Below are 24,721 nucleotides of genomic sequence, written 5' to 3' on the forward strand. Positions count from 1 at the left end.
TCCACCAAAAGAAGTTTGGAAAAAAATACTGAATGATCATTATGTCTCAATAAAAATCAGTGTGTAGGCTCAACATAAAAATATGAGTTGGAACTTTTTTATTATTTGTAATATAACAGAGGTTTTAAAAAATCATAACAGCTGCTGCAAGAACTAAATAAGAGAAGTAAACCACATCTGGTAGGAGAAGTTAACTAGTATCAATGTTCTCTTTGAATATATTGATATAATACTTTCATCTATATTATAATCCTAAATCATTATCCCTAGGACTGCTTTTAGTGAGGCCTCGGAGCATTTGTGCTCATTTTTTAATGATTAAAAATAACACAGGTATAACATACGTATAATAGGATAACAGAATGGGCTAAACTCAGTGGTGATTCAAACAGGAAATGAATTTAACATTCTTTAATAAATCCCTTTTACCATGCTATTAAATTACCTGTTGGCACTAATGAATCATGCCTTGAATATACATCATAGATTTCTTCACTTGGCAATTAAGTCTGTGTGTCACCTCTAAATAAGCCCAGTTCAATCAAATGTAAAAAATTCAATTTCACAGCTCATTCTCAAGACTCAATTCTGACTCATTAGCTCAGCCACAGAGAAGGGAAGCATGGTCTATTATATTCAATCAGCTCCCTATTTCCATCCACTCATCCTAATCCACTGTCTTCTGAGTCTTCCTGAGTTAAGGTAGGGGGTGGTTTCATGGGGAGAGAGGTGTCAAAAGAAAAAAAAAATGGCTTAGTTTTTGCTTCTTTTGTTTTCTTTTAGACCTCGGTGCCTCTGAATGTGTCACATGCTCAAATTCTATTCTTTCCATGGAACTGCATATTTCTCTAGGTGACATCTCAGCTCATGCCCACATACATCCATTATTCCCAAGGCAGGAACCCTCTTACACAAGGACCCATCGGGATGGCTTGACTTGGTTTCTTTCTGAAGTATCCTCTTGCCATATAGGAAACAAGTATGTCTTTTCTGTATTATACCCAGGGTGGGTGGACTGACTTTTGCTACCCTCTCCATAGTCAAACTTGCCTTGAGAAGACTCTGGGACAGAAGCTCCCAAATTTCAAAGGATACAAGTTGAAACTCCTAAGACCTTTCTTACCGTATTCCACTCAGGTTGGCCTGTAAACAAATGCAGCTCCACAAGCATCAGCCAGAGCTAATAATGTCAGTTTCCCCTTCTAGTTGCTATCCTTAATTTCTAAGACTCTTTCTTTTTGGAGCAGAACAATCACTTAAATTAATTGCATCCCCACCCTTTCTCCTAGATCTGAAATGGAGTGGAAAATATTCTAGGATCCCACAGTTTCAGCCAACTTTCCTTTTCAATAAAATTATGACTTCTGTTTTGTAGGCTGGATGGAATGGTGAGGATGACAGCTAAAGACCAATTTGACTACCTCTTAGAAAACTCGAGAGTAAGGTATCTGACAGCTTTTTGGCTGTTCTGTTTGGAATATGGAAATACTACTTGTCCTCAGCCTAGGGCTTTAGCCAAAATTCTAAGGCACAGGAAAGGTCTCATTCAGCCATTTGGAACACATGGTCTTTGAAAGTCTCAGAGAAGCACAAAGAAGAAAATTCATCATTTTTCCACTGCTAAAGTTTTGTGTCAGTGCCTATTATCCTTCTTAATTATGCATGAAACATGTGCAGATACATAGTCAAAATAATATTTTATAGATTCTTTTAATTCTTGCTTTCTACTTAAATATATTAAAATATAATTCATTGTTCTCATACAGCCTAGTTTTCATTGGTGCATAGTTTTGCATAATTTTATAAAATTTACCAGTCATAAGAACACTTAAATTGTTTCCAGTGTTTCCTTCCATATATAACACTTTGATGAACATCTTTTCATCATTAATTAATTTGTCAAATTTATTTTGAGTGCCACTCTGCACCTCTCTCTTATATATGCCTGGAATACATCAGGGAGCAAGACAAATGCAGCATAAACCTATGAGAGTAGAAGGATAAAAGGAAACTTTGGGGGTACATATATGTTCACTATCTTGATTATGGCGGTGGTTTCATGGGTGTGTATGCATGTCAAAACAACAAATGTTATGCTTTTAATATGTGCAATTTAGTTCATTTATACTAGTGTAAAGCTGTCAAATAGTAAAAAAGAAAATCTAAAGAGAGAAGTCAGTTTTCCTACGTATATTTAGACATTGTGATCACTTAGAGGTCAAAGTGTAAGATGATAGCTGAGAAGACTGAGTCAAAGATCTACGGGAATCCACTGGGAGCTAAGGAGCTAAGGAGGTTGCTACTGATGAGTCAAATGTGAAGGAAGACTCAAAATTGTCCAATATATGACTTAGTTCATGGGGCTGTATTTTCTTTTTATTGAGGTCACAAAATTATCAGACATGACAGCTTAGAGCAATACAAATTTTTTCTTTTTCAATTCTGGAGACCAGAAATTTGAAATACGTTTCACTGGGTTAAAATGAAGGTGTCAGTGGACTTAATTCTTTCTGCAAATTTGTTGGGGAAGGAATATGTTTTCTTGCCTTTTCTATCATCTAGAGAAAGGCGACATTTCTTGGCTCATGACAGTTCCTCAGATCACTCCAACCTCTTGCTTATATTGTCCTTTCTCCTTTTACTGTCCTCTAGTAGTTTCTCCCTCTGCCTTTCTTTTATAAGGACACTTGTGATGCATCATTTGGCCCACCTGTATACTCCAGGCTACTTGCTTAATCTCAAAATATTTTATTTCATCACGATGGCAAAGTTCCTTGTGCCATCTAAGGTAACATATTCACAGAATCCCAGAATTAGGACATGGACATCTTTGGTAGGGGATGTTTCTTAGCCCACCACAAAGGTAACTGTAGAAATATTCAATAATGTGTAATATTAAATAATATAAAGAGAGTTGGGAAGTGAGATGTGAGAACAGTGAAGGAAGCAGATATAAATGATTTTGTAAGAATTTTGTTGTAAGTGAGGAAGAGAGAGAAATTGAAGTAAGAAGTTAAATGGGTCAGGTGAAGGGATTTGATTAAAGTGGGAAATACTGATGAACATGTTTAAAATTCTGGTGGGAAACATCTAAAGGGCAGCAGAGGGTGAAGATAGAGGAAGAGATAACAGGTGTTCAAGTTTTCTGAGAATGCCAAGGGGCTGTGGCGAGGAGCCAGGGTGGAGTGAACATCTTCATTTACTCAAAGAGTTTTTTAAAAGGTTTGAGGGTAGAATACTTTGACTGTGAAAGACAGTTTCTTTCCTTTTCCCTCGTTTATTCTTGATTAATTTAAAAAAAGACATTACACGACTGTTTCTTTATTGTTCATTTTTGAATTAACATTATACTGTTCTCATTCTCTCTCTCTCTTTATCTTCCAAAGAAAATATTAAAAAAAATTCCAAACTATGTGTCTTAGAAATCCAAAATGAACAACAGAATTGCTGCTGAGGAAAGCTATAGTTTTACAGATCTGCATGATCGCTTTCCTTCATATTTTGAATTTCAATGTTTTTCTAACTTTGCCTCGGTTTGAATTTTTGGTCAGACTTTACTAAACTGTACTATCAAGTGATCTACACTGAATGCATTGTTGTTCCCAAAGGTCCATCCCTAACATTTCACATCGCTATTTTTTCTCCCTCTCCTCCCATTGTCGTTTCTGTACATCTCGAAAACAGCACATCATGGCTTCCACTGGGATCTTCAGACAGACCATTTCCAAGGTTCCCTGTAATTGGTGTCTACTGTGCTTGCTCACTGAACGTTATGTAAAGGATGGCAGGGACCAAGAACCCAGAGGTATGTGTGTGATCCTGCAAGAACGGATGTGTGTGAGTGAATGTGAGTGTGTGAATGCTCTGTGTGTGTGTTGATACGGAGAGGATAACTGAAGATTTTAGGAGCAATTTTCAAATCAAGATCTTCCCACCATGTCTAGTGTAGTGATTTTTTTCAGTTTGTAATACAATTTTACACATTCGTTGGTCATATATTGTTTAAAAGACACAATATTAACAGCTGTTAGGGAAAAGACTCCTGTCTTTGAAAAGTAAAAAAAATCTAGGGGAGAGAGGTTGAAAAAGAAAGAGGAAGAGCTAAGTAACTAGAAATATAAGGAAATGTGAAAGTGACCTAGAGCCTACTTTAGCTTGGGTAATCAGACACAGCCTCTCTGAGAAAGTTGCTGTTTAAGCTAAGCCCTGATTATCAGAGTTATCCAACCAGGATGCTGACCTGAAGGTTATATGTCACTATGGATATTAGTATTATAGAATTTTGGAGAAGATAAGAGTCTAATTTGGTTGTGGGCTCCAGAAAGTTTTCAGATAAGGTAAGGCATTTCAGAAAAATGGGACACAGGCAGGAAAGAATAGAATGTGAAGGGATAAAGGGAGCTATGGGAATAAACAAAGAGATGGTTGCCCACGGGGAGGCACAAAGGGGCGAGTCCAGGAAACAGAACAGCTTCATCGTGGTTGAAGCTGAGGGTAGAATTTTGTGAAATACAGTGGAAGAGATGTTTGAGGTCGTATTATGTAGGGTCTTAAATGGTACTGTGGAGAATCTGTATTTGTCTAGATACTCATGTTGCAACAGAACAAAGGGTGGGGGGGAAATGTAATTGTAATGTATACATGTAAGGATAACCTGACCCCCTTGCTGTACAGTGGGAAAAAAAAAAAAAAAGTATCAGAGAATGACACAATTGATATTATGATAATGAGAGCCACCATTTGTTGAAAAGTTACTATGTGCCAAGTACTTATATATATTATCACTTTTTATGTACTCCTCAGAAAGTTGTAGAAGTTCATTATTACAGATGAGTGAATCTGATGCTCAATGGTGGGACGTAGTCTGCTTGTAAGTCACAATACGAGAAAGGATTTGAGCCGAGGTCAGAGAAATGCCTCAAATCAGGGATGCTGACCAAGAATCTGGTACAATGGGAAATTCCTTGGTGGACTAGTGGTCATGATTTGGCACTTTCACCACTGCAGCCTGGGTTCAATCCCTGCTCTGGGAACTGGATCGCACATCAAAACTACGACATGCTGTGGAAAAAAAAGAGAGAGAGAGAGAGAATCTGGTACAGTGGTTGACGTGGAAGGAGTAAAGGGACACGAGTTAGAGTAGTGGCTAAGGGCCCAGTAAAGGAAAGACAGGACTAGAGACATTTTGGATGCAAAGCCTACAAGATTTAGGGTCCCATTTGATGTTAAAAAAAAGAATAAATATTTTATATACTCCAGGGATGAAATGTACCAATTATATTATCTTCAATTTTAATGCTTTCCATATTTTCCTAACTATTGTTTTTAGTATTTTAAACAAAATATATACTTAGAATATGAAATCTTAAAAATACATAGGAGAGATGGAAAACTTTCCTAATCTGCTAATACCTGTTCATAGTCACCACTAATGCTTTCATACCATTCCAAACTGTCAAAAATATATACAGAAGGATTCTTTTAAAAATGTTTTAACATTATTATTATTGTATTATAGGTAGAAATTTACAGCCTAACTTTTACATTTTCCATTGAATTGTCATTGCTTTTACATATCATTGTGTAAATTTCAAAAATACTTTACTGCCTGTATAGTATTTCATTGCCTGGGTTTCTACTACCTTATTTAATCACCTGCTTACTATTCCTGTTTTGCTTGTTTCTGATATATTTTTAAAGATAGATTTTATGTGCAGATCTTTTTTTGCATTCAAGATTGTATACTTAGAATGGATTCTCAGAAATGGAATTATGACATCAAAGAATCTGGCCATTAGAAATTGCATGAAAGATACTACCAAAATGTTTTTCGAAGAATTTTGTCAATTTAAATTTATGTCAATAGTTTTTGAGAAGCACATGCCACTAGACTCTCAAAATCAGGGAATGTTATATTTATAACATGATATTAAAGGGGAAATGTGGGTCAGTGCTTTAAAATAATAAGTGCCAGTGAGATATGTCAGATAACTCTGCTAAAGTTTCAAAAAGTTGCCAAGATGTGGTTAAACGACTCCTTTAACATATAGAGATAAAAGAAAGTGAAGAGGGTAGATGGAGAGAAGATCGTTAAAAGGGTTTTGATTTGGGGAGGGAGCTGCTAGTTTGCTGTGTATTGGACATGTTTTCCAGGTAAGGTGGGGCTGAGGCACCTGCCTCTCATTTCAAATTTTGTCAAATAAGTTTGTATGGTACAAGAGGGAAACCCAGATTGCCAGATTGGGTCCTGTTCTGTTGGAGGATTCAATGGCCTAGAGTCTGATGCCTTCCTGAGGAATCTAAGTTTGAGAAGTCAGCTGGATATTGAAGAAGAGGGGGCTTTGCTCTGGAAGTTTGCTGTGGAATCGGACAGGATCATATGACAGAAAGACAAGGTGGTTTTAGGCTAGAGCCTCTGGGTTGGTTACACTTCTTCAGCCTGGAGGCAAGGCTATCTTCCTGGCCTATTAAACGAAGGCGGCCCTTAGATGCAGACAAGTGTATGCCTGTAGACTTGGTTTTGCAGGAGAGAGAAACCTAGCCTCGGCATAGGCCTTTAAAGCATGGAGAAGGGCTGCTGAAAGAAAGGTCAAATTTTAATGAATCACTTGCCAGCATCAGAGGGCCAGCCTAGTAAGGAGAGTATTTTCATAACTTCTTGCCTTTTTCTCTCCAACCGATAGTTTAGGTTCTTCTCTTTTCATTTACATGAAAAGCAGGCGCTCACTCCATTGAATACACTTACAGGGACAAGGAGAGATAAAATAAAGGGAAAGGGGAGTCCTGTGACTTTGTTTTCATTTGTATTTATTTGTGAAGTTAAAAATTTTCAACACTTTAATTAACCAGCCATACTTCTCTTTTAAAGTATCAATAAGCATAATTATTTTTTCATTAATAGTCTACTTAGTATTTTAAAGCCAAAAAATGCATATAGCTTTTCTGACATGAGTTGGATTACACAGGAAATCATGATCCATTATTCCTGAACACCCTTTCTGCAAAAAGCAAAACTTCCAATAAACAGTTATAAATTTGAATGGTAAATCTTTGTATTCTAATCTAAAATACCTAAAAGTGTTATTCTTTTTTGCACTTTCTATGTGATGACTGTGTAGTTTCTGTATGTAAATTAAAGTTGCCTTTCTTTATAGTTATAGCAAAAGTAGCAAATCGCTGTTGGGAAGAGCCGTGTGGGCATGTGGGAGTCAGGCAGTGGCGAGTCATGGAAAATGCGCCAAGATTTAACAGCAGAAGAGCATCGTCCAGTTCAGCCCCAACTTTGTCCCTGACTAATTGTGTGACGTTGGAAGAAAAATTTAACCTCAGAATCTCAGGTTTCGAACATACAAAAACATAGAGAGCTGCTGTAGAGTACATAATAAGATAGTATGCATGAGACAAAATGGAGTATTTTGTCCCTTGGCCTCCAGCTCCCCACTTCCCACCACACTCCCACCTCACACTCGCTCCCATTTGTAGGGAGGGTGTCTTTGGTAAGTTACAGACAGATAATTTGTCAGCCTAAAAGCATCAAAGCGATTCTAAAATAGGCAGTCAATATGAACAAGAGAAAAATCTGTTGATATATCTTTCTGAAGCACCTTAATAGGACCCATTGGGGAAATCTTTCAACTTTTTAAAAGGTCCCCCCCAAATAATACATTGTCTGTAAGAAAAATAAACAATGATTTCCTAAACTCCAGCACTCTCTTTCTGCTCTCTTCCACCTACCACATGGAAAGCCATGTGGAACTAATAATTATTTCTTTAGCAGTGCAAATTACCTCTGCCTTTTATTGCCATCCTATCTTAAACACAGGGTTCCCTTTCATGTTATAGCCAGAAGGGTTAGCTTGTTAAAAACTTGTCCCATCATTCTCCAAAGTGCCATTCAGGGATCCACTCATGCGCCTCTCATTAATGACAAAGACCTGAGTCTAAAGGAGTGTGCAAAGCCCCAGAGAGTGCAAAGATTCAAAGTGTTATTGAGGCCAAACCATCTTATCTATAGGTGAGCCTTCCGGGTCATGGTAGATTCACCCCGATGAAATAAAGTGTAGAATTTTCCATGTGCCCAGGCCTCCTGTGCAATCGCTCAATGCAAAGCTTTAGATCACCTCCTCCATACTGAATACAAATTACCCAATAAAACAAATAAAAGCTCTCCAAGGCTATATCATGCATCATATAAATTGTTTAGCTCTATTCAAAACCCAAGTATTATGCAGGTGCATTAGTAAAGAGAAAGACGACATTTACAAAATTTAGAAGTGTTTGTTTAAAATCAAATTGCAAATCATTCCTTTCCTCATTTCAATAGTGATTTCCAAAAATTAAAATACACCTCAAAAAGCCAAATATGCTCATTTCCTTTATGTAACTTTCTTGTGTATATAGCTTTTATAAATGTAGTTTTATAGGGGTGAGGATTCTAAAGAAAATATTTCTATTAACTTAGATATTGCAGGACTATGAGGGGCTGCTTATTCAAACCCTTGATTAAAACAATACTTAGAGGTTTGAGGATTTTTATCCTCTACTGGAGAACTGAACAAAACCCCTGTAATTTAGTTATGCAACATTACTCAGTTTAACTGGCACTTTATGTTCTCCGTGTTCAAACACGAATGCGGAAGGAACATTCCTCATCCATCGGAGGACACGGACTGTATTTTGTTAGGAGAGTCATCTTGTTATGTCCCATTCAGCTCAGCCCCATTAAGCTTTTGGGCCTAGAATTGCTGCCGGCTGCCAGGATTAATATCTCAGTATTTTTTCCCCCTTAGTTTATGGTTACTTTTCAAGAATTAAATGATCATTCAGAAAGTTGGCTTCAGTTTATGAGCTGTTAAACCTAAGTAGATATGATACAGCAAAAGGGAAATCATAAAAGTTATTGGTGGCAACTTTCCTTTGCAGGTAGTTTCTGGTCCCATTTTTTTTTTCCTTTAAGCCCAAAGATCCATATCCCTTCCTAAGCCGTCCTCTTATGTGGAAGAGGCTCCCCCAGGTAGTAAAGAGAAGCTTATCCAATAACCATCAATGCTTCCTCCTTTAATATGGCAGTTTTCCACATATGTTATTTTTTTTGTTCTCCTACCATCATATTTATCCTATAGGTGAGGTAAAACACCATATGCCATGATACTAAATTCTAGATAAATGAGCAAATGGAATGGAATGAAATGGGTTTTTTCTGTGTGTGTGTGTGTGTGTGTGTGTGTGTGTGTATGCTCAAAATTCCCTACATGATTGTTGATAAAATGTGTCAGATTGACAGCTCTGGAAATTAAAATCTGTAGTTTATACTGAATGGGTCAGCAATTGGTGGGAGCAGGAATCATCAACATCAGTAACCAACATTTGTTGAACTACATTTTAAGTATGTCAGCTAGTTCCGACATAAATCTCTTTGTTAAGTCTTTACAAGCAAAGTATTGTTGCACTGAATGGAAATTTATGAATGAATATCTGAATTATCATTGATGCCTGAAGGATTAATTTGTTTGCTGGTCATGCGCTTTGCCAGTTTCTAACTTTTGGCGGACTTAAGTGGCTCTCTAATTTTTTTTCTTTTTTCCTCAGGGAGCTACTTACTCTGGCAATATTGGCAAAATTGTCTTCACAAATACACATGGGTGCTTAAAAAAAATCCCCTCTTGTTAGACCTGCGTCCTGAGAATAAGAGAATAAAGAGTGAAGCACCCAGCATAGATAATCCATTGGCTCTTTTTCAATGGATAAATTCACCACATTTATTATGTGTAAATAAGCAACATAATTGAAGTCTTCTTTTTTTCTCCTCAAAGCATAGATTACATTTGGTTTCCTTAAGGACTGTCTATTTCTCCCCTCTCTTCTTTTAAAATTCAAATTGAGTTGGGGCCTGCAAATTGGAGATGAATTTGAGAACATTTACAACAGTTAAAAAAAAATGCCTATCTATGAATTCTGTTAAAAATCTGAGGGCCTCATTAACCATGGCATTTTTTTCACCCACCCCCAGTTTCCAGCTCACTGATACTCCAAAACCTTCTGTAACACACTGTCCCCCACACCACACTGCTATCTCAGCAAATATCAGTGCCTGGGCCAGTTGACCTTCCTTTTCTTTCTTTAGTACCTCTCTAACTTGTTCATGGACTCCACTATAGGAGAAATCAGTTGTTTGCATATGTTTCTCCCATTAGACTGAGAGTTTATTGAAGGAAGGGTCTCAGTTGGTGGCATCTTTGTAAACTCATCCTTGTCACCTAGCACAGGATCTGGCACACTCTGGACACTCAGCCAATATGCACAGAGCAAATACATGTGTCTTATGACAACATCAGTTCCTTCCAGTCATTACTGCTGCTCATATTTCATCCTGTGCTTACTTGCTGAGCAAACTCTAAAACTCTAGGTTGTTTTGAGGAATAATTTGGAAGTTTTCTCTGAACTGATATTTTCAGGTCGTGGGTACCCTGGGCCTAAATCCCTTGTATAAGCAAAGAGTTTTTAGGGAAACAGGCTACCATCCAGCTCTCATTGGCAGGGCCTAAACTTCTCTAATGAGGGCTGACTGCTATTCTGAGCCAAGAGTCCTGACTGTCTGTTTCTATTTAGCAGCAAAGTCCTTAATCTTCATCATTCTCAAATCCCCATTTGTTTTCCAATTTTTCTCACATTCTTGACATAACCCAAATAAAGTAGTTCCATTTCCTGTCCATTTTAATATCATATTTTTACAGGATACTTGTAGATATCAGATTTTTCTACATCTTTCCCACTGGCTAAACCATTCTTTCTGCTTTCAATCGGTAGAGAAAATTCTTGTTCCTTTGGCTTTTGATTCTGGTTAAGAGCAGCCATCTCTGTCACAGAGAACTGATAGTATGAGGCAGTAGATGGATGGCCACATGTTATTATGTTGCGGTTTTGATAAGCACAGGATGAGAAATATGTCAAATGACCCAGAAATATAGAGGAAAGAGAGATGATCTCTGTTTGGAGGTATTAAGGACTGACTCCAGAGTTGATCGGACAGACCACAAGGCAAAGGGCATTTCAGAAAAGTCTGCAGTATATGTAAAGGCCCAGGGGTGTGGCAGAACACGGCAGGGTGGACTGCAAGAAGTTCCATGTTTCTGAAGCATGTAACTTTGGAATTATGGGAGAGATGGTTACAATGTTAAAAGGGGGACAGACTGAGAAAGATGGTATAATTGGATACCTGTTTTAGAAAGTTAACCCTGGCATCAAGGTAGAACCTAAATTAAAAGGGATGAGAATCATCAGTAAATCCAAAAGGGTTTTTAAGTGAACATCCAGACACTTAAAGAGAAAATAATAGTATCACAGGGTTAAGGGATTAACTGTTTTCTATATTGGAAGAAGGAAGCTATTTTAAAGGGTTGCAAATTGGGAGGAAGGGCAAAAGCTCTGGGGAATAACCGTGCATAGTAATGGAGATGTTGAAAATTGGACTATATAGTACTGAGCTGTGTGTTCATAAAACTGAGAACCTGATTTTCAGGAGTTGAGGATTATAAAACAGAAACAAGCTGCAAATAAGTTCTGAATTGCAGATTTTAATGTTATATAGGACTTGAGAAATAAGTTAGATCCATGTTTTTATTCCAGATGCCAGGTGTATAGAGTTTGGAGGATGTGTAGGTATAGCATTCAAACCCTGGGGGACCATGGGCGTGAAAGTAGAGAGAAAGCATGGAGTTGAATGCACTTGTAGAACTGGAGACTGGCTGGAACATGACTGGTTTAAACTCAACAGAACATGTTGAGGAATGATAAGGAATAGTTTGTGTAAGTGCAGTGGAAACATTACAGAGAGACTTCAGTACTCAAACAGGGAGATTAAATGATGGAGTTGGGAATTGGGAAGCCCAGTGGCATGGAGGAGTGACATAATGGAGACTGATCCAGGGAAAATGTGATGATGGAGTCACAGAAGCCTGGAGTAACCTCCAAAAAGTTACCCATCACTCAATTGCCTTGGCAACACAAGGCCTCTAAATGCTTCCTTTTCTGGTCTTCTTGTGTTGAGACATAACTTCTGTTTGGTGCTATAATTTTTTTTTTTTTGATTCTTTGCTCATGCCTAGAATTCAGCAGACACCCCAGCTCTATGGAGAATGTGAATACATGCATTTTAAGCCACTACATGCAAAGATCCCACTACTACAGGAAAAGGTTCTTGCTGGTGGTTTCTTCCAATGTGACTTAAAATATTTTACTTTCTGGGTTCTCTGCTAAACCTGTACACATATTGCAAAAAAGGAAATGAGCAACTGTAGAGTCCTGTACATTGTCAGCATTATACACACTTTCTGAATAATATAATACAGGAAAATAAATCTATGGACAGTTAAAGAAACCTCATTATGGAGGTAGGCTGTAAACCTCTTTTTTTTTTTTTTTTTTTTTTTTTTTGAGACACTTGGCTAAATCTGCAGGTAGGCATAGTAAATCCTGCTATCCAACTGTTCTAACTACAAACAACTGAGACTGATTTCAACCACCACGTTGGAAAAGTCAGTTCTACCTTGGTAACACTTGGCTTTCATATAACAATTTTTCAAGGTTCATTTAGTTGGTACTAAAGAGCCCACTGTTGCTGTAATATGTATGGAAAAATGATTCTAGTCAGACACACTAAATTCCTTGAGTAAATATGGGTAGTGGAAAGAAGAAACATATCAGGTCTGGTCCTAGTTTGAGGCCTGGCAACCAATAAAATACTCTATGAACTCTCTAGTTTTAAAAAGTGAATTCAGTTCTGGAAATCCATGCTTTGTGATGGCATTGTCTTGATTGGCTACACTTGGAGAGATGACACACAATCCCAATCACACTGGGGTCAGTGTGGACCAAATCTGTGAATTTCAGACCGAAAAAGGAGCAGCAAACTCAAGGAGGCAATTACTGTCAATTACACCCCAAAAGCTTATGGTTATGTGTGGAAAACATTAATAAGTCACTGAAGAGTAAAGAGCTGGGAAACTGCCACTTAAGTGGAAAACTTGTGTATCAGAAGTAGCAAACTAGAAGCAGGTGGTCTGCATTTGGCTCTGATATGTGTTTTGTTTGGCTTTGGTGTTTTAAAAACAACATTTTTGTCTGTCTCTATGCACGGTGTTCCTGGCTCTCCACTTTCCCCAGGACTCTCTACTGTCTTACTCATCACATTCAGTTCTTTTATACACCTGATATTATTCAAGTTTGCAACATCTAGAATAATTTTTGAGCTTTTTTTAAAATAGCGGTCTTGTAGTAGAAAGACTTTGGAGGCAAAAGACTTGAGATGAAATTTGAATTAAGTGATTTATTAACTGCAGTGCATCTGTGTAAACTTCATTGTTCTCATCTTCAAAAGAAGAAGCTAAAAATAACATGACATGCTATGCTTATCCCACAGGCTAAACCAGGCTAACGTGGATTCCCAAGATACAATAGGAAGATAATTTTCATCCTAGGTGTGGTATAGTTATGTTTCAAAATGAAGAACTTTGTTTTTTGAATCCTTTAATTTCACATACATTTCACAATGATTAGAACTGCCTTTGGGAGTGAAATGTCTGGGCCCTTTCAAGTTTCTGCTCAGTACATACATATATTATTAGATTTCAAACTTGACTGAACAATGGAATAAATGGTGGAGTTTAAAAAAAATACTTATGATCAAATCACTTACCCATAATTCTGAGTTAATTGATCTGGGGGTGGTCTGGGCTCTGGAGTTCAGGCTGTTTTATTTTTGTTTTTGTTTTTGTTTTTTGTTTACACTCTGCAGTTGATTTCAATGAGCAGTCAAAGCTTGAAAACCATGGTTTACACTGATTCAGTAGAAACATAACCAAAAAGGAAGGAAGAAGGAAGGAAGGAAGGGAGGAAAGGAGGGAGGGAAGAAGGAAGGAAGGACACTGAATTATAACATTTAAGCAAAACTGAAAAAATGATTTGGTCATTCTCAGACTATTTTGTAGTAAAACAGACATTATTGATTAGTTACTCCACCTTTTAATTCAGTGATTTTCAAAGTGTGGGCAGTATTAGTACCACCTGCTATGATTAGCTGATTGATGGCCTACCAAAGATGTCCTAATCCCCAGAACTGGTGACTGTTATTTTACATGACCAAAGAGACTTTGAAGGTGTAAGTAAGTTAAACATCTTGGGATGAGGACAATAGCCTGAATAACCTAAGTGGGCCCAGTGCAAACACAAGGTCCTTATAACGAGAGGCTGAAGCGCTGAAGTCAGAGAAAGTGTGTAAGGACTAAAGTGGGAGTCAGAGAAAGGATCATTGCTAGAAGCTTCGCTGGCTTTGAAGATGGAGAAAGGAGTCATAAGCCAAAGAATACTGGTGGCGTTTAGGAGCTGGAAAAGGTAAGGAAATCGATACCCCCTCTCAGGCAGTTCTACCAACACTTTGATTTTAGCCTATTGAGACCCAGTTTCAAATTTCTGACCTCCAAAACTATAAGATAATGAATGGGTGTTGTGTTAAGCCACTGTTTGTGGTGATTGCTATATTCACAATAGGAAACAACCCGGGAATACGTTAAAAATATACATTTTCAAGGCCTCCCCTGTACCTACCATATCAGGAGCTCTAGAGGGTGGATTCAGTAATTCAAGCTTTCATGAGCTCTGCAGGTAGTTCTGATACACAGCAAAAGTTGAGAACCACTGCTTTAAATTGTAGTGTTTAATTAGTTTCTTTTTTTTCCCTAAAATTTATGGTTTGAATGGCTTTGAAGTGGAAGACTCTGTACAAACACTCAGTTTGTCTGAATACAGAAAGCTTTGGATTGTGAAACAGATTAAAAATAATCCTTTGTCGATGGACATTTGGGTTGTTTCAATGTCTTGGTTATTGTGAAAAGAGCTGCAATGAACATGCGGGTGCATGTGTCTTTTTTTTAAGGAAAGTTTTGTCCGGATGTATGCCCAGGAGAGGGATTGCGGGGTCATATGGTAGTTCTATATATAGATTTCTAAGGTATCTCCATACTGTTCTCCATAGTGGTTGCACTGAGAACTATGTCTAGATTCTTAAATCGGAGCAAGACAGTGGGAGAAAAAATTATGTATTCACGTATGTGTAACTGGATCTCCATGCTGTACAGTAGGGAAAAAAAAAAGTGTGTTGGGGGAAATAACAATAAAAAATAAATTAAAAAATAATCCTTTGAAGAAAGGATTTAAAGTGAAGACAGTTTGAGGGAAGATTCTCAATGTCTCACGTGATTGCTGGGATTGTAAAAATATGTGTTTTAAGAGAGTTCTGATCTTTAATACCGAAATTACAGACTTCAACTTAACACATCCTTGTTTGGTGAGCACACAATTGCTAATGTCACTAGACATCCCTTCTTGTTACCGGAGGCTTTGAGGAAGAGGCAAAGTCAACCTAGGAATCCCAAACGCTATCTTCTTTTCAGTTTCGGTGCTATTCTCACAAGAAGTTTAATTTGGACCTGGAGTGGAACAGCTAGCATATATTCACATGCTTTAAACATCCATGCATTGTCGGCGGGAGGTGGGGGATGGGGGGGATAATTTACATTTTAACAAAATGTTTGTAATTTCAAAATACCTTGATTGACTACCGCCCAGTGAGTGAAAACCACATGCAATCGGTAAACGTGGAAATTCTCTGCTGCTTTGATTCTCATAATGAAAACTCAAAGCAGCCCCACATTTGTTCCCTTAGGTCTATCTAATCTCATTGTGTCTGTTTAAACTATTGGCAAGTATGCACATGGTTTTGAAGGCAAGGCACCTCTCTGTGGGGAAGAGCATAGAGACTACTGATTTATATCCCTAAGATTTCTGATGTATTGAAAGCCAAAAATTTCCCCCTTGACATTGAATGGTGACTAGTTTAGCTACTATAATATTACCAATCTGGAAGCCCTTGAAACTGTCTGTATATGAACTTTTCATTTGACCCAGTTGGATACTCTACATTTGTCACTTGAACCTAAGAACAATCTTCTAAAAACATTGAAGTCACTTCTTCTTCTGTTATTTATAGCAGAGCTGGTAATTTCTTCGTCAAACTACTTAACTGTATTTTATCATACTTTTAAAAATATGGTATGAGGATCTAAAGTTCAAAGAAGTATAACAATCAGTTGAAAAATACTCACCAGACAAGTAATCATACAGTCTTGTGTCACCTGACATGCAGTGAACAAGCTGATGAATGAGTCAGGATTTAAATGGTAATTATCATTCATCATTATAATAGACTTATTAATTCATAAATTCTTGGTAAGCCAATTTTCTATAAAAAGGTTAATAATAAAAGTGGAAAAGAAAAAAAATAGCCCCAATGTGATAAAAAATGTAAGAGCTAAAATATCTTTACTGCCACATATCCCTCCTAATTATCCAGTAGTTTTATGTTAAAATGTTTCTTAACACAAGACTATATTTTCTCAGCATTTTGAAAGAACAAAAAAGTACAGTTTTATTACCCACCCCTTACTCTCCCCTATATGAGCCAGCATAAACATAAGAACCAACTGAGATAATATTTGAATGCTCTAAATTAATATAATCCCCACTAAACTGAGATAAAAAAAAACAGATGATTTTAAACAGTGATTCGTTTTGTTAGTAAATGTCAAAATATTACATTTCAAGTTGTTTACTGAACTAAATCTTGCCTTCCCCACAGTAGCTGTGTATACATATCTGCTTCAGATTTATGTAGATAAAAATGACACATTGAGCCAAACATAAATATGACTGTCTTCTTTAGTTTGAAAATACCAATCAGCCATCTTGAAATCAATTTCAACAATACCAGAAAAAAGCATTTTGTATCCCTTACTAGTGCTACAAAAAGAAATGCAACAATTGTAGAAGAAAAAAGTGTAATTGGCTTTAAAAACTGCTGAAATATCACCCTAAAAAGTTAAAGATAAAACTTTTTGAAATTAATTCACTTTTTAAAACTCTTTAAACAGTCATTTAAAGTTGTTACTGTTGATTGTATCCAGAGAAATAGAACAGGTATTCTATTTGCATAAATTTTGCTCTCAGTTTGGAAAATGAGCAACAAAATGCCATGATTAATGATTTTTACTGTACTTTTTTCTTTTCCTGAAGATAGTTGGCATAAAAATGAGCTAACAACGAGGTCCAATTGAAGTAAGGAATAAAATAAATCACAATCCTTATGTTTAGTCAACTAAAGAGTCAGAACATGATACTCCACTGGGTAAATTTGCGTCCACATTTTTAAGAAAAGTTTTGATCACCAAAACAGTGCATTTCCTATTAAGTTGACAATAGAGTTTGAAGGAGAAAGATCACATTGTTTACTATAAAATGGACAGGATAAAGATCATATGAGATCACATGTATAGATACAGATATCCTATAATGAGATTTCAAATAACAGAATAATTACTCTATGAATTTAAAATTTTCCTTTATATGCCATAAAAGTTAATACAGTGCAGATCCAAATCTCTAGACCAAAGGCAGATAACCTGCTGTTAACATCAGTGATTGGAATTTTAAGTAATAGCTATATGATTAGGACCACATTGTCTGGCAAATATTTGGCACCTGGAGCTCCAAGGTTTCATATACTTTGGAAAGAAAGACAGAAACATCTATCAAAAGTGAACAACATATGACAGTAAGCCTGATCTTCCTTCCTTCCTTTTATTTTTTTTTCTGTCTGTTATAGGCTGGAGAAAATTAGGTGTGTGTCTCTGATATCTTGCTTAGAGGCTCATTTTATGTTCTAAAACCAGATAATGGGATGGCACATCAGATGGCAGTGGAGAATTTTCCTTTGTAGTTAGAGTTCTGAGGAGATATGTTACACCTTCACAGCGTTTCACATTAGAAATGTTAAACAGATCATTCATACCTTTCCTGACTCTTCCATTCTCCTCCCTTAGTGGGCAAGAGTAGAATTTCCTGAGGAAGGATGCTCTCTGTAAGGCAGAAAACCCAATGCCCAACCAAAACAAATGAACAGATTAGTTAATTAGTTAATTAAAAATAAATCAGGAGTTCCCGTCGTGGCTCAGTGGTTAACAAATCCGACTAGGAACCATGAGTTTGCGGGTTTGATCCCTGGCCTTGCTCACTGGGTTAAGGATCTGGCATTGCCATGAGCCGTGGTATAGGTCGCAGATGCGGCTCGATCCCGTGTTGCTGCGGCTGTGGCGTAGGCCCGCAGCTACAGCTCTGATTAGACCCCTAGCCTGGGAACCTCCATATGCTGCGGGAGCAACCCAAGAAATGGCAAAAAGCCAATCAATCAATTAATCAATCAATCAAAAGTTCACCTTTGCTGCTTTATCGCAAACTGCCTTCCAACCTTAAACAACACTAGGCTGTGTCTGGGGGTTTCAAGCCCTATTTGGGAGATTTTCCTAAGAGCTTTTTCCATAATGCTAGGCCTGACTTTAAATGTTATATGGTTAAAGATTGAAAAGCCACCAAGCTATGAAAATCTATGTTGTTGCTGAGACTTCAGAGAACGAAGCACTGTTCTATAATAAACCAAAGTTATATGAGAATTAGAATATTATTTACAAAGCGTAGCAATATGAAATTCTTAATTTATTTGAATCAACACATTCATGATTATTAACAAAATAACTTCTCTCATGAATGGTACTTTGTTTCTATAAATATTCTTTAGACTTTTGGAACCATTCTGATGTAGAAAGTTCATAGGTGTGACGTACAAAGTTCATTGTTCTCACCGATGTTAGACCTCGTGACCTGTTACTTATTCTCATCATATTTTCCATGTGCATTTTTGCACAGATAAATGTCAAGTTTATGTACTCTCGAAATTGTTAAAATATAAAGTTTTCTCTCTCCATGCTGTTCTTAATTTTAGGGGGTGTCTTTCTAATTTTTTAAATGGCACTTTGTTATTTATTTGCTCGACTCTGTCCCTGCAAAAGATCTGAAAGATCTGACTGCTCTGGGTGTGTGTGTGTATGCAGAGTTTAACAGAAGTGCTGATCAAGAGAGGGAAATGCATTTGCACTGTAAGCACAATTCCCAGGATTCTGCCTTCCATCTAGAGACTGAAGCAATCAATCATGACTGACATGATGAGATGCAAGAGTAAAGATGGCACGGTGTGATCACCTACAGAAACTGTTATATTTATCCCATCTGTAACTCATTCATTGTTGTTCTCCCACTCACCTCTGAAAAACTGGCAGAAGATTCAGATGGGTTTGTTTTTATGACCCCGTGGTTTCATTCTGTTCAATATTTGGGGGGAAATACCATCTCTCATGCTGACTTCTTTCATTAAATGTATATTTTTAAAATATACATACTCTGAAAACTGAGAATTCTGTATTTATCTAACTAGTCGATGTAGTGCATAAGATACCTAATCTCCTAGCACTTAACAGCCAGGCACCCCATCAGGTTCTTTGGAAAAGAGAGCGTGCTTATTGTGGTAACAATGAAAACACTGTTTTGAGGATAGATTCCCTCTCACCTGCCAGCACAGCACATGAAATCCAAAACTAAACTGTTGGGACTCTTAGCCTCCAGGCTCCCTCCCTCCAAGTCTCTTCTCTCTGTGCTGCCTATTGGGGTGCTCATGAGAGAAGAGAAGAAGAATGCCTGCTCTCCATTCTGGCTTTGATGACCTTCCTAGGGGAAATCAAATTGCTATGATTCCTTCCACTACCAAAGGAATTTCAGAGTCTAGGGAGAAAGTGGGCCTCAAGAGCGAGAGGAATGGACACATATTCCTCAGCCCTTTTTTTTTTTCCTCACAATGATCTTCCTTTGCCTTAATACATACATTTGCTAGTATGTGTTAGGGAATATTGAAGCATTTTTGGAACTTCCAACACTGCCTTTTTTACCTAAAGGTATTTTATGAATCCTTTATTTTTTGGCAAACATTATTTCAGCATTTCCATGTAGAAGGCCAATCCTATATCTCTTTATGTCTGCACAGCATGTAACATTTCTGTTTTTCTTTCTCCGTAGATGTGCAAATTTACACACACACACACACACACACACACACCCATGCATGGCATATACAGTGAGGCAATCTGGCACCTAAAAACTTGACATTAAAGGGCATACTGTGTACAATAAAATGCATATAACATGTGGATTATTTTATAATGCACAATTCTGACATTTAAACTTTTACATTAAGCCCTCCCCAGTTAGAATATCGGCTCCATGTAGGCAAGAATTATTTTCATATTTACCACCACATTCCCAGTGATTGGCATAATTGGCATAAAGTTGGCACACATTAATATTGAATAAATTAGAAATATACTTTTAAACCTGAAACTTCATCAAGTAAGAAAAAGATAATTTGTAATAAAAGAGCTATGACATGATTTGTGATTAGTAATTCATGAAGAATAAATAATGTTGATTCAAAGGGAATACAAGTTTTCATGAGGATTCCTGACAGCCTTTCAACCCTGACGCTTTTTAAAATAGAAATGTAGTTTTAAGTCAAGAAATAGGTGTTCCCATTGTGGCTCAGCAGGAATGAACTCAACTAGTATCCATGAGGACTCGGGTTCGTTCCTTGGCCTCGCTGAGTGGGCTAAGGATCTGGCATTTCCATGAGCTGTGATATAGGTCGCAGATGCAGCTCAGATCTGGCATTGCTGTGGCTTGTGGCATAGGCCGGCACCTATAGCTCTGATTTAATCCCTAGCTACACTGGAACATCTATACCAGGTGTACAAATACTGAAATGTTTCCATACTGGTTGATAAGTAACTCAGGAGTTTCAATATCTTTAGATATTCCCTTTCTGCAATCCCACAAAGAAAGGATTAGTGCCCAGCATAGCAGAGGGTCTCTAGCACTGTGGCCAGAGATTATTCTGATTAACCAGTACCTCTGCTGTACTGCTTGCCAAATACTTAGAATATCAATTCTGTGTTCCTGTTCAAGTTCTGACAGGAAGCCAGACTTTTCCCTTCTCTCAGAGTTTTCATGAGAGAAGAAAAGTTGCCCTACTCACTGTGCAGAAAGTCATTCAAAGGTTTTTAGAAGATGAAGGAAAGGATATGTAACTTAATGAGATCAACAGCACAGAACAAAGAAGGGTGAGATGGATAGCACTGAAGAGCTTTAGAGTAGAAATCAGAGAAGAGTAATGCTTTGTCCTGGGCTGCACTGGTTAGGCAGAAGGTGAGTGGAAAACAGAACAGCTTGACTGAATAATGATGGGAAGAAACTGGAGGAGGGAGGCCAGAGACTGGACAAATGAATCTAGCTACAGTGGCTTGATGCCTCTGTGGGCATCCAGGTGGGCTAACCCAGGCACGGTGCACCCAGGAGCAAATATGTGTCAGTCAAAGACATAGACAGGAAATCCATCACTCTAATGGGTATATGGGGTAGTGGAAATTCACATGATGCCATGAAGTAAGGCAGAGTACCATAGCAGGCCTGGTCAACCTAGTAGCTAAATCTGGAATAGAAGTTGATGTCAGAACCTGAGAATTGAAGGAAGCTGGGGAAAAAAGACTCTTATATCAGGATTGTGTGTTTCACAACACATGAGGCTAGCCAGAATTAGTCAAGCCCCTTCTGAATTTCAGCTTTTAAAGTCAGTCTGTGAAGCAATCAACTTGAGATCACTCCCCCTTTTATTTTTTAGTTTTTTGCTTTTTTTTTTTTAGGACTGCCTTCATGGCATATGGAAGTTCCCAGGGTAGGGGTCTAATCAGAGCTGTAGCTGCCAGCCTATACCACAGCCACAGCAACACCAGATCCCAGCCATGTCTGTGACCTACACCACAGCTCCTGGCAATGCCAGATCCTTAACCCACTGAGCAAGGCCAGGGATGGAACCCCCTGTCCTCATGGATCCTAGTCGTGTTTATTACTGCTGAGCCTCCCCCTTTTAAAACCTCCTTTTTCTTTGATTCCTTCCATCTCTGAACTTTTGACTCCATAACGTTATCTCTTATTTTTACATATATTCTCTTTAGATTTATTTTTGTTTTTCCCCTTCCTATGCATGGATCTTGGCTCTACGAACGTATGCTATGTACTCTATAAAATACACCTCTGGTTTTCCCAAGCTCCCTCTGTCCCATATCCTCTAGCACTGCTCTTTGCTCCACAGACCAGGTAAGTTCTTCTTTTCAAGTGACTACTGACTGATGTAGCCTTGGTCTCAATTAGCACAGTCTTCACTCTGGCCACAAAACCAGCAACCACTTAAGTACTGGCCCTCTCATTGGGTAAAGATGCAGGCATTGTAATATGAACCAATCAAACTGAGGAAGAGGACACAGTATTATTCCAAGTGTAAAACATAGATAAACTGAGGCAAAAGCCCCCCATTTTATAGCCTGGACCAAATCAGCATGCAATCAATGCCTCCACTCAGAAGCCTCATGATCTGGCACTGGTTTTATGAGTGATATGATAACTTGTAGGTCACACTAACTAGCAGTGCTGCGGGTTCTGGTCAGCTTCTACACGAGCCATCTGGGCCAGCAGCTGGTGATCATCAGTGACCCTGTCTCCAGTGGAGAATATGAAATCAACTGACTTCTAGGGTGAGGAAAACATATACACACATGACAGCATAGTGCATGAAAGGGAAAATAGTGTACAATACTTGAAAGGAAGAATGATGTATATAGCAGGAACATCTTGAGAACAGATACTGACCATTAGACATAATGAGAGTCAGTAAACTTCTTGCCACCCACGTAAGAACAAGAGAGCCACTGGGAACACAGGACTAAAATATTGGCTCAGCCACTTCTTGGCTGAAGAATTATTACCAACTCCCTATTGAGGAAGAATTGGTAATAAATACTAAACTCATACACCTGTACTGTTAAGTTTAACTCATAATTCATACATAACTTAATCTAGTTAATATTTTATAAGTTTATTCACACAATGATCAAATTATTCCTAAAGAATGTTCTGGATTTAAAACCCAATTAAAGGTCCCTATCCAGGTGTTGAGAAAAGCTTCCAATTATTTTATCAATGGACCAGTGCCTCAAAAAAAAATCTAAATTAATTGTTAATTGAGCTTTTTACATGTATTCCTTCTTGGGGGAAAAAAAAACAGTGGAGACAGTGAGAAGAGGATTTCATGATTGTTTTACCCTAGAAAATTTTAATAACAGATAAAAATAGGAGGAGGTCAGTTTTTTAGAAGTGGTGATTAATAGTTAATTCCCACTTTGACACATGAACACTGAGTACCTTTTCCTGAATCCACTCATAAGTGTTTTTTAAACCTGATTTGTTGGATAACAAGGAATGTTTTTAGTGGCAATATTATACATTTATGAAATAAATGTGGATTCAATTAATACGCTATATTCATACTCAGTCTGTCAAATTCCTATTTTTAAACAATGGAGTTCACTGAGCAAGCTAATTTAATGCCTTACTAAAAAGAAAAAAGAATGGCCATTCTCTCTAGTCAAAGATACATGTGGATAGAATTTAAGCAAGTGAGTCTTTTCTCTGTGGAATACAAAAATATAACTGAGTATATATTTTAAATACATACACACAATGGAAGAAATCAAACTAAATGTGTGTGTTTAACCTCTTCAACTTGCTGAATATTGGATGTGGTAAGATTGGGTATGACAGTCAAGTAGCTAAGTTGAAAGTTTTCTCTTTGTGTATGTTATTTTTACCCTTCTCTGTTCATAATCTAAATAGAAACAGATGACTTCTTCAGCAGTATTTAGCCATTTTTCTTCAAAAAAATATGTCAGTTTCACAAAGATGAATTGAATGATTTATTATGCCAATAATCAATCCTTAAAAAACAAAGCTGGAAAAATTAAACCATGTTTGCTACTGAATGATCAGTTATATCTACTTCTCTTTCTTGTTTCACATATGATCATCATTTGGAATAATAACCATATACCCAAAAAAATGAGGCAAAAAGGAGTGCATTATCATATTTTATATTGTATATTTAATACATTTACTTTTGTGCAACAACAGTTTAACAAGTTTCTCCTAACAATGGAGATTAATAGAAATGCTATAATTGTCATTCTTTATTTATGCCAAACAGCCAAGAAAAGTTCTTGATTCTCAAGAAAGATTTTGTGAGAACGTTGTAGGAATTTGTACTGTCTTGTACTTTTATCCCTATCAGGTAGATTGGAAACAATGGACATATCATAGCCTTCATATAACGTTCTGTTCTCATCTAGAATCTCAGCTTAATCATCAGTGATGCCCAGAAATCATTTTAGGCAAAATTATGAAGTAGAAAACTAGCTTTTCTACCTCCCTTGCCTATATCATTTTAGCATTTTTTTCTCTCTTTTCATTTCTTTAGAACCCATTACCATTAAATGGTTCCATCCTGAAGTCAATTAAATAGCCTATCTCATTCAAAAATTAATTGCATTCACACTCTTTTGATGAGAAAAAGCTGATTTCATGGGATAACTTATATGATGAAAATTCAGGCACTATGGATTATGGAAAGGGAATATCTTGAAGAGATCTCCTTAGTATCGCTGTAAAAAACATATCTTGCTTTGCCCTTAAGACATTTCTTAAAAGTGTGTATGGGGGGGAAGGGGGGACTAACTTACCAAATCCTGTAAACACACTCATACATATCCAAAGGGATTTATCTTATACATATCTGCCATAATTTTGAGTGTTGAATGAATAAATTATCATACTCAGATATGAGGGTATA

The 24,721-nt window shown here is 37.3% G+C and overlaps 1 long non-coding RNA gene across 2 annotated transcripts in view; it reads left to right on the top strand.

The window, feature by feature from the left end:
- LOC110257532 overlaps positions 3,289-24,721 on the top strand; it is a 60,072-nt gene continuing 38,639 nt past the window's right edge. The window contains exon 1 of one of the 2 annotated variants that reach the window (XR_002340284.1): positions 3,289-3,805. This is a non-coding gene — a long non-coding RNA (uncharacterized LOC110257532). The other variant, XR_002340285.1, reaches the window with a different exon arrangement.

This window comes from Sus scrofa, chromosome 18 (genome assembly GCF_000003025.6).
Source record: "Sus scrofa isolate TJ Tabasco breed Duroc chromosome 18, Sscrofa11.1, whole genome shotgun sequence".
NCBI lineage: Eukaryota > Metazoa > Chordata > Mammalia > Artiodactyla > Suidae > Sus > Sus scrofa.